Source organism: Haplochromis burtoni, unplaced genomic scaffold (assembly GCF_018398535.1).
Source record: "Haplochromis burtoni strain Fernald_Lab_line unplaced genomic scaffold, NCSU_Asbu1 Contig_330, whole genome shotgun sequence".
Taxonomy (NCBI): domain Eukaryota; kingdom Metazoa; phylum Chordata; class Actinopteri; order Cichliformes; family Cichlidae; genus Haplochromis; species Haplochromis burtoni.
In genome coordinates this window covers 370,724-387,272 of record NW_024582691.1, presented here as the reverse complement: position 1 = coordinate 387,272, position 16,549 = coordinate 370,724, and the positions used below count along the sequence as shown (strand labels likewise).

Sequence of the window (16,549 nt, the reverse complement as noted above, 5' to 3'; positions counted from 1 at the left end):
GGATTACTGGTTATTTCACAAACGCTGTCAAACCAGGAAACGTCCTGGACTTTCCAGGTTGTAAATGAGCAAACTGAGCATCGTATGTGGATCATGTGTGTGTGTGTCTGTCTGTCTGTCTGTCTGTCTGTCTGTCTGTCAACGTGTGAGTGTATAAAGGGGGTTGGGCACAAATATTGCAAAGAATTCTCTCATCCTTGTCTGACAGGCTGTGTACAGTCTAATGCCTTTAGTCTGTCAAACACTCTGTCACAGACCAGTAGGAATATAATGGCTTCAGTGCGTCTGTCAATGTCCTCACCACCTCCTCCTCCCACTGGTGGGACATACAAAATTTCTGTTTACAGGACTGGAGGAATCCAGCATGTCATGTGACACGTCTTACTAAACATGGTCCACTGGTTGTATTATTTTACTATTACACTGAGGTTTGGAAAGACTGCATATAAAAACAGATGACCAAAAGTCTGTGGGATGTCGTAGATCAATCTGTGGTGACCAGCAACAAATACATAAATTCTGTCAACATGTGGACATGGAATGGTAAAGTCCAGCTTTAATTACGATTGCTCATTTTATTCTCAGAGTTTCTCAGAACTTAAAACAGCGCCTTTTCCCTTAGCTCCTATTAAACATGACTGTGGGGTATAAACACACCATTACGGTAATTTTGTTTGTTTACATTAGCATCAGTGTCCATGACCAAATGCAGAACCTGTCTTTTCATTTCTTGCACATTCCTCCTGTTTAGCTATGTGGATACTCGTTAATTTATGCTCTGTTAAAAGTGCTGAAATTTGAACAAAGATGTGACACTAACATATTTCTTGACATATTTTGGAAAAACCTGTCATGACTGCAGGCATAACAAGCATTTTATTATGCAAACTGTCAAGTTTTTACATTTTCATGTCTTGTGCTTTATTGTTTGCAAAACACAGAAAAGAAGCCATTTTCCTTCTTTTCTGCCTGTGCGTGTGTGTGCGCCCATGTGTGTGCGTGTGCGTGTGTTGCAATACTACTAATGAAACAATAAAATTAGCAGTATTAACAGTATGATATATTTTGTAAACCCTAGTTATATACAACATACAGTGATGATAGGGTTTAGGCTGACATTGAAATAACTGAGCTATTAAGTATATAAAGTGTGTATACTTTTGTCTGCCTCTCTGGGCTGGAAAGATAAGATTATTGACCAATGAATATACCAACACACAAAAACAAATAACTCAATCTTTTATATGACACAAAATTGTAAAGATAATGGGGAAAAAAAGAGTGGCCCATCTGTCTAATTTTCTGCATTTGTTCAGTGATAAATGTAAATCTATTGCAAAAACTGTATCTCAAACACACCGCCACTGCAGGAAAAGCAAGCTGGATAGAGAAACAGACAACAGAACACTATTGGTCATGGACTGGCCTCCCCACAGTCTCAAACTCAACATTAAAGTACTATGGGCGACCCACATCCAACTGGACAGAGCAGAACAATCTCCTTAATACTACTTGAAAGCAATTTCCAGCAACGTGGCCACCAAAGACCATAGAAAGAGAATGACATTCGGCAACTTCAAACAGCTACAGACTAGCGATGGAAAGTGGGTGGAACAATAGACTTTTAGATAAAGTGAAATGAGATAAACCAGGTGATATGCCAGTCAATATAATTGACTGGCATATCACCTGGTAGTAAATACATTAGAGTGACCTAGAATGTCCTAGAATGTCAAAAAGCATCCATTCATCAGATTCAAAGCGATATATGATAAGCAAACTGCTTCCAGTGTGAGTTTAGGATGTCAGAAAGAATAAACAATAAATGACCATTTCCCATTTTCCTAGCAAAATATAAAGAAATGGTCACTTGGACTGACAGCCCCATACGCAACACACTGTGAGTCACTGTACTCTGGCACCTTTCTAACAGAACCAACGTTTTCAGCAGTTTGCGCTACAGTAGCTCGTCTGTTGGATTGGATTACATGGGCTTTCATTCCCCCACGTGCATCAGTGAGCCTTGGCCACCCATGACCCTCTCGCTGGTTCACTTTTCCTTGCTTAGATCACTGCAGGCCAGGAACACCCCACAGGAAATGCAGTTTTGGAGATGCTCTGACTGAACATACCAGCTTTGAAGACTACATGTTCACTTGCTCATTAATATATCCCACCCACTAACATGTGACACGATGAAGAAATAATCAGTTAATCACTTCACTTCTTAGTGGTCATAATGTTATGCATGCTCAGTGAATATCTGTTAATTGAGACCACACCTTGTATGCCCTTGCATGCTTTCTGCCTTCTTTTGTGAGTCAAATTTGAGACAAAAAAAAGGAAACATGAAACAAATCTAAAGAAACAACATCTCAAAACGACAACTGCCAAGGTTTGTAAATGTTTTTTCCAGTGATTGAACGGCTGGATGTCTCATGGAAGTCCAACCAGGTTCACTCAATATCATTTAACTGCTTCTTCAAATTAAGTCTCTGGCCCTTGTCTTGGACTACAGCAGGAAATGGTGGCTCTGGCTTTCTAACCAGAACCACAGAGGGTGGAGAACAGGTTCGCCATATGCAGTCCAAGTTAGAGTTCACGAGCTCCTTTTAGAGCCAGCTAAATAATCCCTGCATCCGCTACCGGCACAAGCACAGTCTAATTCCATGGTAAGCACTGACATTTCAGGATTCATTTTAATGTATGGAAGGCTCCAAGCATTCACTGTGCAAACAGTTATATAGTAGCAATAATCAGTCAAATATACTGTAGCATCAATGTTATTTAGTCTGTTTTCCATTTTGTCTTGCGTTTTTTTAAATATAAGTATTAAATATTCACAAAAAAATAAATAAATAAATTCACAAAAATAAAATGCCGGTGAGAGGAGTCAAAAACTGAACTGTGAAACGCAGCCCGATATTTTTAGGAGCTGATAAAGAAATGGCTGAAGGCATGTGCAATTATTCCAGTGAAGTGATAATTCTGCAGGGACTTTTGACACATTTTCACACATCAGTCTGCATTGTAATTAAAAAGCAGGCGCATAACTCATTTCAGCCTGAAAGGTGTTAGCCGAGGTGAAAACACGGCAAAGAGATAATAAATTAGAAAGTTGTAGCAGAAGAACACCACAACTGCTGAAGTGGACGTTTGAATTTGGCAACACAGTGAGACTAAAAATAGACTTTACTGAAAGTCTAAACTAAAGCACATTTAACTTTGATGACTCCCGACAAGCATGTTTACAGAAATAGTGTCGATATAAGAAACTGTTACTGATCTTCACGGTCCATTTTTGTCTGTTTCACTTCTGTTTTTAGAAACGAGATGATCACATCTACATATTTATAGCAGCACGACTTATGTTTTACTGACCTAAAACATATTTTTTTGCAAAGATCACCCCCACACACACACACACGTATACAGGCTGTATGTAGTGTTAGACTTCTTTAATGAATGTACTCCAGTTAAATAAATTCCAGACAGGAAATTAATGTAAAATTATGATTTATTGACCCTTTAATGCACACTGTGCATAGTTTGCACTGTTTCTGACGCAATTAAACTTTATTATCACTGTGTGTGTGTGTGTGTGTGTGTGTGTGTGTGTGTGTGTGTGTGTGTGTGTGTGTCTTCATCTCTGGGCATATTGGCACTTGTGTGTTCATGCACCTCGCTGTACATACTAATTACTTTAAATTAAACAGCAGGCTCTTCCCTGTCAGAACTTATTGGCTTATAATTACTTTAGAAAATCCTCTGTACTGTAGCACAGCATACTGAGGGATGTTCCAACACTGGGGTGCATTTCTGCTGTGAAATGCTCTGTGTAGTTGTGAGAAGCAGGCAACTAAAAAGATTCACATTTTTGGAAAAACTGAGGTTCTATTATTGTTCCAAGGAATATCATTAAAGACTATAGTTCTTTGTTTCCTTTGAAAATCCCTAAAAGAAATATTTTTAGCCTGAGATCTAAAAGCTGTAACTAACTGAAGTACTAAAGTCAAAGCATTTAAAAAAATGTACGTTTTTGCCAGAATGAGTTCTGTTGCTAATAAAGAAAAAAAGCCAATATAAATTATTTGCTGAGAGATTTTTAAGAATTAAACGAATGGATTCAAAATCCAACAACATAGTATATTACTTTCAGTTTCCTTTAAACTGATTACTTCCCATTATTGATTTATATTAAAAGCCTTCCACGAGGAGACCACCAACATGCTTTCATTGTGATCGTGCAGATACAGTGGCCAGCAAATATTTGGCAATGACTTCCTATTGCATGACCAGGTCATCGTTTATGAATGAGGACACATTTTAACAAGCTAATAGAGAGCTAAATCAATGTCAGATGATACTTGATGTTTTCAAAATTGCATTTCATCATAAGTGGCCCTCTTTTGCTTTTTGAAACCAAACAGAGCCTCTTCAAATGTGATTAGTTAATAGTATAATTCCCTGTCTACAAATATCTGAATATCTACAAATACAGTTTGCTGTGGTGCACCAAGCTCACACCATAACTAGATGACAGTGAAACATCAGTGTCCCTTCTTGTCACTGAGTAAATGATCCTCCACATGAGGCAACAAAGATGTATAAGCAACGAATCGTTATTCATCTTTAGGCTGCGCAAATGTGTGAGCATTTTTTCAGTTCACTATACACGACAACATCAAGGCCAAGTTGATACCGTCATCCGCTTTGCCACCGCTGTTCATGCAGGAAAGCTTAAAGGGATAAATCCCAATTTCACACTTTCATGATGTGCATGCTGTGACATGCAAACAAAGCCTCACAGACCGCTTCACATCACTGTGTGTTATAAACACCATATGCAAACTCAACTTAGCCATTATGTAGCTTCCTGAGGGTAAGAAACATGAAATCACAATACATTTTAGTTGTTGCAATGAGTGTGCTAAGAAAGTAATAAGACTGAGCAACACACAACATTTTGTGTATTTTGTTGTGGTGAAGTTTATGTCTAGATTACCAAAAGGTTTGAAGCAGCAATTTGCATGCAAAGAGAAAACATTCATTTACAGTGTGTAACTGAATTTTTCTTATTCATCTGTGATTCCATATTCACCTCATTTTCAATCACCCAGACCAACACAACTGGGCCTCCAGAACATTTAAGTTTTTCATGGATTTATACTGTATGCTTAAATAATTTGCTTTGAGCCCAGTTCTTTATCAATTAATATATCTAAATACCTTTGAAGTTACTCAGTGCAAAACAAAATATAACCAGAAATTGATGGAACTAAGCCCCCCAGTAAAAACCCCAAACCACAGCCCTATCAATAAAATATACACAAGACAAAGCAGTGTTTCACCACACACACACACACAGCCTCAGTTACCATAGAGACAGGGCACCCTGGACATATTGAGGATTTATTAAAAAAGCCTCCCTGGCAGTATTATTCCCTCCACACCCTGAGAGCAGAGATGTAGAGTGTCACCACACTGCAGGAGAAGCAGACACATACCACAACAGAATGTTTAACAACTGTTAGGAGAAACGCTGCTGAGTTTCCTGTAGCCTGCCCTTTCTGTCTTCACACTTATCATGATCTTAATGATCAGCCTTAAGTGAAGCACTCAGGAGCTTCAGCAGTGATATCATCAGGGTTACATAGGATACAGTTGAGCTGTACAGGACTGGCCACAGCATTGACAAGGAGCTTTCTCTACAGGTTCCAAAGGTTTCAGTACACAGTCTGAGCTGACAAAGGAGCTCACATGTCTGCCCTGTAATTGGAGGGTACACTGTGTAAACACCACAGCCCTATACTGTAAATGCTGCTACAGGTCAGCTGGCGTTAACAGATGCTGGGAGGAGCCTGTCAGGCAGGAACACTGGCTGTTTTGAAGGGAAAGCATGGATTCTTGGCTTGACTCCAAAAACCTAGATATTAATGCATTTCATAACCTTTTCATTTAGAGCGCAATACAAAAAAATTGTTTAGCATCACCACCTCACCATGGTGGAGAACTTTGCCCCTCAAGGCAAACTGGTCCTCGGCTGGGGCCAGACTAAGAGTGACTCGGTATACCAGTGACAGCAGCAATCGGCTGAGCCTTAGCTCACTGGGCCTGGCCGAGCAGAGGTCGACAGCACCACATGGATCCTTCCGTAGGCCCACCACTCACAGGAGGGGCTATAGTTGTTTGGTGCACTGTGAATGGGGTGGAGGCCCAGGCAGTCCAATCCCCAGATGACAAATCTGACTTTAGAAATATGGAAACCATCTCTTTGGTGGTGAAGAAACCTGAGCTGGTCCATGAGCCTGAGAAACATTGGCTAGATATGGTCAGATTCACCTCAGTACAGCTTGGAGACCAGATCCCTGTCTCCTCGAGGTGGCTGGACTCTGTAACACTCTGAAGTTGTGCTAAGTGAGGCAGTGGGCAGGGGTGGGTATAATTTCTGGTTTTACCCAGTGGATGGAGGGTTGCTTCCCTGCACCTTTGGGTAAGGCAGAGGCTCATTCCTAACAGTTTAATATACCCAACCTTTTCAGGGCTCGCAAAATCGCTAGCCCGATGTCCCGGGGCTAGCGATTTTTCCAGTCGGGCTACCAAAATCTATCTCTGCCCTGCCCGTCGGGCTATTGTAGGAAGGAAAAATATATGTCAATGCTTTTGCATTCTTTCGAAATGTAGCTGGGTAATTATGTCATTGGCATCGGTGAGCCACTGTCAATATGTGACATATTGAAAGTCGCGTTTGAATTTGCGCTTGTTTTTTGCTTTCACTTTGCAATCGCTGCGAACTGTGTATAGAGAGCGACAGCACTGATCTGTGAGTGATGATAATTTGTCGCACCAATTCCTCTGACATCGTCTTATTAATTGTTAGCTTACTATGCAAACATGACAAGTGAAATCTCCCGCAGCAACTTAAACATGTGAGAGGTTGATCGCGCAGAGAATCGCTGACTTATGTGAGTGTCGTGTGTATGTGTGTGTGTGTGTTGTGTGTGTGTGTGTGTGTGTGTGTGTAAGAGCGGATATATATTTTAGTTCTGCTGAGCCAAATAAGACAGGTCAGGGTGAAGAAGTGACAGCCAAAGAAAAGCTTACCACAAAACGGAAAGTTATGACAAATCAGACTATAAGGCAAAAAGAAAGTGCAGCTTTATGGTTTCATGGACAAAATATTTCTGTGGCTGCAATATGACGAGCTAAATAACCAGGGCTGCACATAAGTGGTCCGCAGGTGCGCATTCGCTGTCAAAATAAAAAACGCACAAGATAAGAAGTTGCAACGCGTGTTTGCGTACATAAGATTTTCTGGAGGAGGACAGACATTTGTTTAGAACTCTTAAAGATGTCTGAAGAAGCTCCTTTAAGCAATTACTTTGGTGTTCCTCCACCTCCAAAGAAATGTCAGAAGGAGTCCGAACCACAAAAGAAGCGACGTATTCTCGGAAAAGTGGTTGCAGGAGGTGAGCTGGCTTCAAACAAATGATGAACGCACAGAGATGTGGTGCAGAATGTGCCGTGAAAATCCCACTCTAGCGGACAAAAACAGTGCTTTTATATGGACGCAAACGCGCGTTGCAACTTCTTATCTGGTGCGCGTCTTTTATTTTGACAGCGAATGCGCACATGCGGACCACTTATGTGCACCCGTGTAAATAACATAATGTTCTGCCGGGTGTGTTGTTGGTTTTCTCTCGATTTCTGAGTCGACAAGCGCCTTTGTTACTGGGACCAGTCATTTTAAGAAAGGCCCCCATTAGAACCCATGAGAAATGCAAGAAATGCATTATTGCTCAGTCTGCAATATCTTTCCCAGAACAAACACCAATTGCAAATAACATACTAAAAATAAACCTGAAAAATCTGTTTAGAACAGCGTACTATGTTGCAAAGAGTGAACTACCACTGGCACAATTTAGCAGTCTTTGCAAACTTCAAAAAGCAAATGGCCTCAATCTTGGTTCCACTTGTCTCTTACCCGAGACTTCAGTGGAAATTTCAAATTCAGGATCTGACACAGACTGATTCATGTCCTACACAGTTCTTACAAGTTCATAGAAACTTCTGTTCAATTAGAACCAAGTATTTGAGTTGATGATTGTAATTTTTATACAATGTTGTAATTTGTTTTTCAACAATTTTTTTTGATTAATGTTTTGTTTCCTTTACAATATTATACTTTAATGTATAATATTGTAAAGGAAACAAAACATCAATCAAAAAATTGCTCTCTTTTTTATTCGGGCTACTTAAATTTATTTTGGGCTACCAAAAACTAAAGAGTCCCTGCCCGAAGGGATACCAGGGATTTTGAAATTTTGAGAGCCCTGCTTTTTGAAATCACTGGTTGGAGTGGTTCAAGGTGTCCCTGGTGGGGACTTTTTTTTTTTTTTACTGACATTTCCAACAGCAGTTTGAAATGGAGGGATGTGACTGGAAGGAAGAGCCTGCCTTATCTAAACTCAAACGGCATTCTGTTGTTGGACCACAGTTGGACCAAAATGAACACCATGCTAAAGCATAAAGGTTCCTGCAAGTGTCCTTGACTCCAGGAAGCTCTAAGTCAATGATCATGATTCAGCAAAATGAAAGGGACCGGGCAAAAATGGCATCCATAGGAGAACTCCAAGGTAAACACTACTGACTGAAAAAGAAAACGAAGGCTTGTCTCATATTTGCATCACAATGATCATCAAAAACACCATGATGATCTCCAGGACTTTTGGTAAAATATTCTGTAGACTGATGAGACAAAAAGTTGAACTTTATGGAAGGTTTAAGTCCCATTACTCAAGCACACTTGATTTGCAGCAGGAAAATCAGAATGATACCAACGGCCTAAATCAGACTCAGATGCTTTGGTGTGACCTTAAACAGACAGTTCAAGCTGGAAACCCCTAATACTTGATTGCAGTTATTGCTTACAAGAGTGGCACAACTTTTTCCACACAAGCCCAGGTATGCTTTTTTCCTTAATAAATAATAATTAAAATAAATGTATTTTGCATTTAATCGGACTATCTCTTTCTAATATGAAAAATTGATGATCTGAAACATTTAAGTGTGATAATATACCAAAAAAACTCAAATCAGGAAGTGACGAAATACTTTTAATGGTACTGTATTTTTACCCCAAAATAAATATGATACCAAACAGTCGGTCCAAGAGACCAAGAAAGAGAACTCAGCCTCAAGAGGGATGAGGAAAAAAGATAAAAGAAAAGATGATGGATGATGCGCTCATGGTGGGAGCGGCAATGTCAAGACTCCTCATCCAGGAAGTGAAATCAGTTTCCCTTTGGTTTCCCTGAGGCAGTTCCACATGAGAGCTCCAACTCCCTGCTGCCCGCATCCAAAGAGCAGAGGACAGCAAAGCCAGCGAGTCTGTGACATTTTACAACAAGACCGTGAGACACAGAGCACAGAGGTGGCAAAATAAAGATGTGCTGTCCATTATTTCATCCACACAGTACAAAGAACTTAAAGAGAGGTTACACAGCGAAGGACGAAGATGACGGAATGTCAGGAGAAGCTTGGCACAGAGAAAGAAATGGGAAGTGGAAACAGGGGCAAGATAAAAGACTGTCATTCCCTTTTGCTGAAAGGATCAAATATGACTTATAAAGGGCATGAGAAAGATGATGAAACAGGATGAGGAGAAGTAATCTGAAGACACACAGAGACAAAGGGAAAGCAGACAGAATTAATGTGGCTGGCAGCACCCATTTGTAAAATCTTCAACTCACCTGAGAATTTCCATGCGACCCACACTTTCATTTTATCAGCCTTCCCCACTGCCCCGTCTCCCCCCAGATACACTCATCATGTCGAACACTTCCACCTTTGAAGTTGCCTTGCATACTGAATCTTTTTATAAGCATTGCCAGGGGTCCCAGCCAGGCACTCAGAACATAGAGAATGGGACAGGGAAGAGACGTCTAGGAAGGGGGACTGATTTATATTCAAGATCACACAGACACAGATGCTGCACCTCAAGCAAAAGCCTAAATTGAAGAGAACCACCTTTTAAAACAGTTGAGAGGAATGGTGGAGGGGTTAAGAAAAACACTCAAAAAGGCACAAAACTGCTGATTTTAGCCAGCATGGGACACCGTCTGCATGTTCACATTTGTGCCAGCAAATGCAGAAATGTAAAAATCAAACACAAACACACGCCCTCCGGCCTGAATGTGGGTGGATGTGTAGGCACAGGGCACAAGGGAGAGATTAAACCTCTTCCAGGCACAGGTAGCCCTCTAATAAAATTAGCACTGGGGTTCAATCAGCTTTGTCTGCAGAAATGAGAACACACAGGTCCCATATTCCCCTCCCTGTGAAGGCTGGCAAATTTTAAAAGGTTCAGTTACATTACATGCAAATGGACAAATTCAATTACATGTTCCACACTACTCTTAGTTATGTCAGCCAGTCTATCAGAGTCCCTGTACATGTTTATTCTTTTCAAAGCTAGAGCCGTTAAAAAACAAAACAACAAAAAAACAGCTCATATTTTTCTAAAATAGAACAGTCCCATTAAACTTAGTAAAGCTAAGACTAAACTTGTAAATGTTTGCAAGAGCATAGCAAAATGTTTTCATTCAGAACAACCAGTCATTATGTTCTTTTGCATTGTGTGTCACCATCGAGCCATCACGCAATGGAAAGAGATTTTCTTCCATCACTTCTGACATGCTCAATGCCAGACTTGACAAATAAATGTACTTGAAAACTAGACAAGCACTCTGCATTTGATAGTTGAAACCCTCACATTATAGGACAGTATAATTGTTATAAAGTATAAAGACACAAAACCATTAGTTTCCAGTTTTCTTTAACATTTAATCTGTTTATTTCTCTCCCTTCTGCATGTGAGTTGAAACAAGCCATATAAATAACATTTCTTTGAGGTGCCTCTCCTGCCCTCCACTTCCCTTTCTCTTTATTGGCTGTGACAGTACAGTGAAGGCATCAGCCGTACATTAAAAGGCAGTGAGGTGGGGAGATCAAGGTAATCTCTCTCTACCTCTCTCTCTTGTCCCTCTCTGAATCATGCATTTATTCAATTCCCACTTCTTCAGTCTTTCATTTCCTCTAGTTCCCCCCCCCTCCTTTTCTTCATCACGATTCAATCACGACCATGTGGGAGAAAATCGCCTCGTTACTACGCCCGCGTGATGTCCGGACATAGCCATTAAAATAGGACACAATAGAATGAACTCTCTCTCTCTCTTTCGGACTGTCTGAGCCTCTCAGTGCTGTTCGAAAAGAAACAAAAACAAAGCCTTCAAAGACTGTCTGTCACTTTAACTTCTCACTTGCTCTTTTCACATAACAGCGACCCCTCCCACCCCTGGGATTTCATGATTTCCCACGGGTGATAGTTAAATTAAACACAAGCTTCTTCCAGTAGCAGTACTGAAAAAAGTGAAAAACACAAATAACATCCACCCCCTCTTTCAAGAATGCAAATGACTGCCCAAATTAGTTCTTGTTATATGCCAGAGTAGCAAAATTCTTAAATCCCATCAAAAAGATAAAGCTTGTCAGTTATACTCTGAGAATAAAAGCTTCCCTAGAGGGAAACAAATCCCTTTGAGCTCATATAGTAACTTCAAAAACCACTAAACGTCCAGTAAAGTGACAGCACACCAGCAAAAATTAGTAGACAAATTCAAACTACTGCTTACCGCACTTTCCTTCTGTCTTGAGACTAAATGTAATGAATAAAATGAGCTAGAGATTTGAAACCCCACAACACCTTCCTGGTCTAATCAGTGACCTGCTTACATTTAAAACTTGGATACCTGACCAATCATAAGGAGCAGCTACTGTGAACTTGGACCTTAAAATTCAGATTTCCTCACCGCTGTCCCCTGTTAAACCGTCAAAATGCAGCGTGACATGAGTTGAACATTAACAAAAATTATGACAGTTTGAATAGTGAATGACATCATACTTGGCTTTGAACTGCTGGATCTGTTAACGGCATTCTGATATTGAATCACCTCAAGCAGGAATTCAAGTGTTCAGAAAAACAAGTTCTCTGTTTTCCTTCAGTAAAATGGGCATAAAACCACGCGGTGCCTCAGAAGACAGTGAGTCATAAACTGAACTGCTAAATGCCCCGACATATCCCAAGTACAGCATCTCTGTTTCTCTGTTAAAACTGCAGCTCTCCTTAACTCCGTAATTAGACTGAATGATGTTTTAACTTGCAGAGAGAAACATTATAAATGTGCAAAAGTGACATTAGCCTTCAGGGCATACTGGACTTACACTTCTCTATGCACTTTGATGTTATTGTAGATCACTGATGTAGGACAACTACATTTATTTATTTATTTATTTATTTATTGCACTACTTATCTTTCCGGCAACTTCAAAGATAACTTCATCAAAGGGAAGCAAACGACATCAAGCTAATTAGTCAAACAAAGTGTCTGAATTAAACTACACGTAGGCCTGCTCTACTATCTTGGCTTTTTTAATACTATTATGGTGTTGTAAACTTTTTAATCTGAAAAACCTGAACTTTGGTTGCAAGACAGTAGGAGAAGAAAAAGTGCTTTAACATTTAAAGTTTTCAGTCTTGACCAGCAGTCCCACCCCTGACCCAAAAGACCCAAACAACTGGTGAACACCACACTTATGAACAAACTTTGTGGTGGCAGGTATATCTACATGTTATCATAGCATAGATGTTGGTAAGTGTACCATTTGTTTTTCTTGTTTCACTGTCTCTGTGAAATGAATGAAATCATTAGCAGAGCTGTGTTCGCATTCAGGACTGAACCTCAAATAAAGCCAAACTGTGTTGCAATTTAATTCATGCAAAGTAAAACTATAACCTGAACGTTTTTCCTTTCACTTATGAGCTAAACATGCAGTTTTTTGTGTCCCAATGAGCACTAAATTTGTTTAGATGTTTAGTCATCCTACTCCAAACTAACTACCCAGAGGCATTACCAAGATGGCCAGTGAGTGGCAAGTAGGGCTGCTATTACTAATCAATTTACTAATCCTATTGATTCCATTGATAAATTGAGTAATAAGACAGATAATACTTTGTCTTATTAAGGAGCAATAGTAAATATTCAAGAGAAAAATAAGGGTCTTTAAAATGAACAGCACATTGTAGTCTCTAAAACAGAAACCAATGTTTTTAGCAGTTTAACTGCATAAATACAAATACAAAATACATAAACTAAACACACACATCATATGAAAGTCACATTTTTAAAGAAAATATTTTCTTAGAAGCAACAATTAATATGTCAAGTAAAAATAATAATAACCTAAACTGGTTCTTACATAGCGCTTTTCTACTCAAAGCACTTTATACAATTCACCTAATTCAATCGTTCACACAAGCACTTTTTTCAATGCTTTAGTGATTTCTATTTAACATTCACACTCCAATGGATCCATCTGAGAGTGCTTGGTTGGCATCTTGCCTAAAGATATTTGGCATGCAGAAAAACAATTATAAAAGCCAGGGATCGAACCACCAACCTTCTAATTAGTAGATGACATGATAAAATAAGATTAAAGCCTTTAATCTGCTTGCTTGGAAGGCTTTTTTATTATTAGCAAGGGGCAAAAAAATAGTATAGGCATAGTATTGTATAATACACCTGTAGTACAGCTACACATTAAACCAATTACATGGTGACAAATGGGGGGGGGGGCTACAGCATCGAAGCAAAAAAATTGCACAGAGGACTTTTTTATGATCCATTTAATTGATAAATTGTTATAACCCTAATGGCAAAACTTACTTTTAAACTCGTCTTGAACCTGTTCATGATCAAGCATCATTACTACATCTTTCTGTGCCTTTTAAACCTCCAAATGCTGCTGATCATCAGTGTTTGTATTCAAGTATGGGATAAAGAATAAAACAAGTTATCTTGCCATCATGACGAAGATGATGAAGTTGGGGGGAAAAAAAATCATTTTTGTTCTCACAAGCAGAATGATCACTCTGTCCCTTGCCGTGGACTAGCTTTAGGCAGTTGAGTAATTCCCCACTAGCGCAAAAGACTAGTAGTTAGCCTGAAATGCATTATGCACCAGATAATTAAAGACATGCTTCATCTTATTTAATATTGATGTCTGATAATTAGAGGATCACAGGCTTAAGAGGATACTGCCTATCTACCTCTGTCTCTCCTCTGATGCTTTCATCTCTCATTTTCTCACTCTGACACACACACACACACACACACACACACACCCGAGCGAATGGAAACCTGAACACTTAGCTGCACAGATACACAGCAGGATACATTAGGTCTTTAGCATTTAATGAAGACTCTAGTGCATAGGCTGTGCGTGCTGTAATATGGCATTTGGGTGTCAGGACAAAAAGGCTCACTGGAGACTTCATTAACAACTAATTGATTTCATTTGTGTTATTCTGAGACTGATAATGCACAAATTTGCTGTGAAGAAGATTAGGCTGAACCATTTATATCTGTCGGCAGATTACTGGGAGGAAGTAAATGGCACATTTACAGTAGGGGTGGGAATAATAGATATGGATATAGCCCAAGATATGATGGTGTTTGACAAAAGAAGAGGAATTTACAGCTCGTTCTCCTCCCTCTTTAATTCTCCAACCTATCCATTGCTCTATCCTCACTGAATCCCTATCTAATTGAATTAGAGCTGAGTGATTAGAGCCTGGCATGGTGAAAGTCTCTAGTCCTCTTCATCTGTCCCACTGGTAGGCTGGTGGAGGGCAAGTGTAAAACTCTAAAACACTATACGAGTAGAAGAGGACTGCTGGCAGTGTCTCAACAGTTTTCCAACCTTTACTAAAGTAATTCCTCACTTGAGTAAAAAATGAATGCAGTGAAAAACAGAGCTAACAAGACTAGAAGATGCTACCCCTTTCTATCGTTTAGAGCAAAAAAATAAAAGCACTAGGTGTAATGACCACCTCTGTGATTTATTAGTCTGTTAGGCTCTATCATAAAGCAGTCCAGATGAACAGGAGCTGTAGATATGCTCAGCGCCGCTGGCTGTAGTGAAAAGAAAAACGACCTTGGGCATCGTAAATCTCTGGGGAACCTTCATTAGCACCTGACAAAGCCACAAAGCGTCATCACACAGCCTCTAAATGCTTTGCAGTTGGCTGCTGGCCTTCAGGCAGCGCTGCGGTGTGGTCATTCACACATTTAAGCACCCTGACTGGGAGGCAGTGCAGAAGTTGATTCCCTCAATTTAGCAGGTCTCTTCATAGAATGATCAGCTTGATAATGGCCTGGCTTCTTCCAGGTAGGTTTAATTAGCCGGGATGCTAGGCGGTTTCAGGTTCAGTGTTGATTCAGTGGCTGCCACAAATGTGCTCAGTACTACCACTTAGCCCTCTCGCAGTGCAGTTCAGCAACATTTAGAACCCAAACTAAAAACAGTTGTCAAATGTGCGTTACCGTGGCAACAATCTCTCAGGCAACCAGAGAAGCAGCCACCGTGACACGGAACGAGTTATTGTGCTCCAAAAACAACAAACACTGGATGAGAAAGTTCAGACAGACAGCACGTATTCAAAGACTCCTTTCAAGTACTGTGTGCTGCTTCTCCAGAAACATGCCCTGACCACACCACCTAAAGAAGTTTGGGGAGATTATTGATATCGTGGAAGAATCAAACCAAGCTAAAATTATTAGTCCACATACCCATTGTTAATTGCTCGATCTACTGTACTTTTCATAGTTTTACTTCCAGACAAATATAACTTATCTGCAGTGATCTGCCAAACTGCTGGCTTGTTTAAAACCCAGTCATGATTTCGTCTTTCCTCTTCCCATCTTCTTTAAATACAAAAATTGCTTACAATACAAGTGACCATAGAAAGCAAAAATCAAATAGATACATTATTACATAAAGTAGCTACGATTCATCTACCCTGTCCCAATAATCACTTATTATCCCAGACAATTTTTTTTAAGTGGACATGTTTGACCATCATACTTACCAGTATTAAAGATATTCCTTTAGGTAGTAAGACTATTTATAATTTGATTATACATTTGATTTCTGTGAAGATATATCAGCTAACTCACAAACAGGGTTCATACAAACACAGAGACACACAAAAAAAGAAAAACCCACCAAAAAAAAAAAAAGAAAAGAAAAAAAGGACACATTCATGACTACAAACTCAAACTGTTTTAATGTGCATTTGTCATAAGAAGACTAAAGGACATCACTTTGAGAAACAAACAGTCACTCTGCCTTGAATGATGCCAGATTTCTACTTAATTATCCTTAAAATGTTTTAGTAACACATATACATATTTTACTATATGACTGTCATGGTCCTGAGTCTTCTGACTCAGTGTTTATGGTTTTTCCATTATTTATATTCTTTGATTCATGGCTTTGGCTCTCTTTATTGTTTTCTGCTTGTGCTATATTCTTAGTTCCTAGGGTTTAGGTTTCTGTTACTTTGCCTTCCACGTGTTCCTCGTCTCGTCACTCTTGTCTCCATGTTTCCTCCATTTCCCCAGGTAGTCATGTCTCTATGTCTCAGTGT

General features: G+C 39.6%; 1 protein-coding gene across 3 annotated transcripts in view; it reads right to left on the bottom strand.

The window, feature by feature from the left end:
* Window positions 1-16,549, bottom strand: part of nav2a (neuron navigator 2a) — a 231,478-nt gene that overhangs the window by 157,824 nt on the left and 57,105 nt on the right. The window lies entirely within an intron of this gene.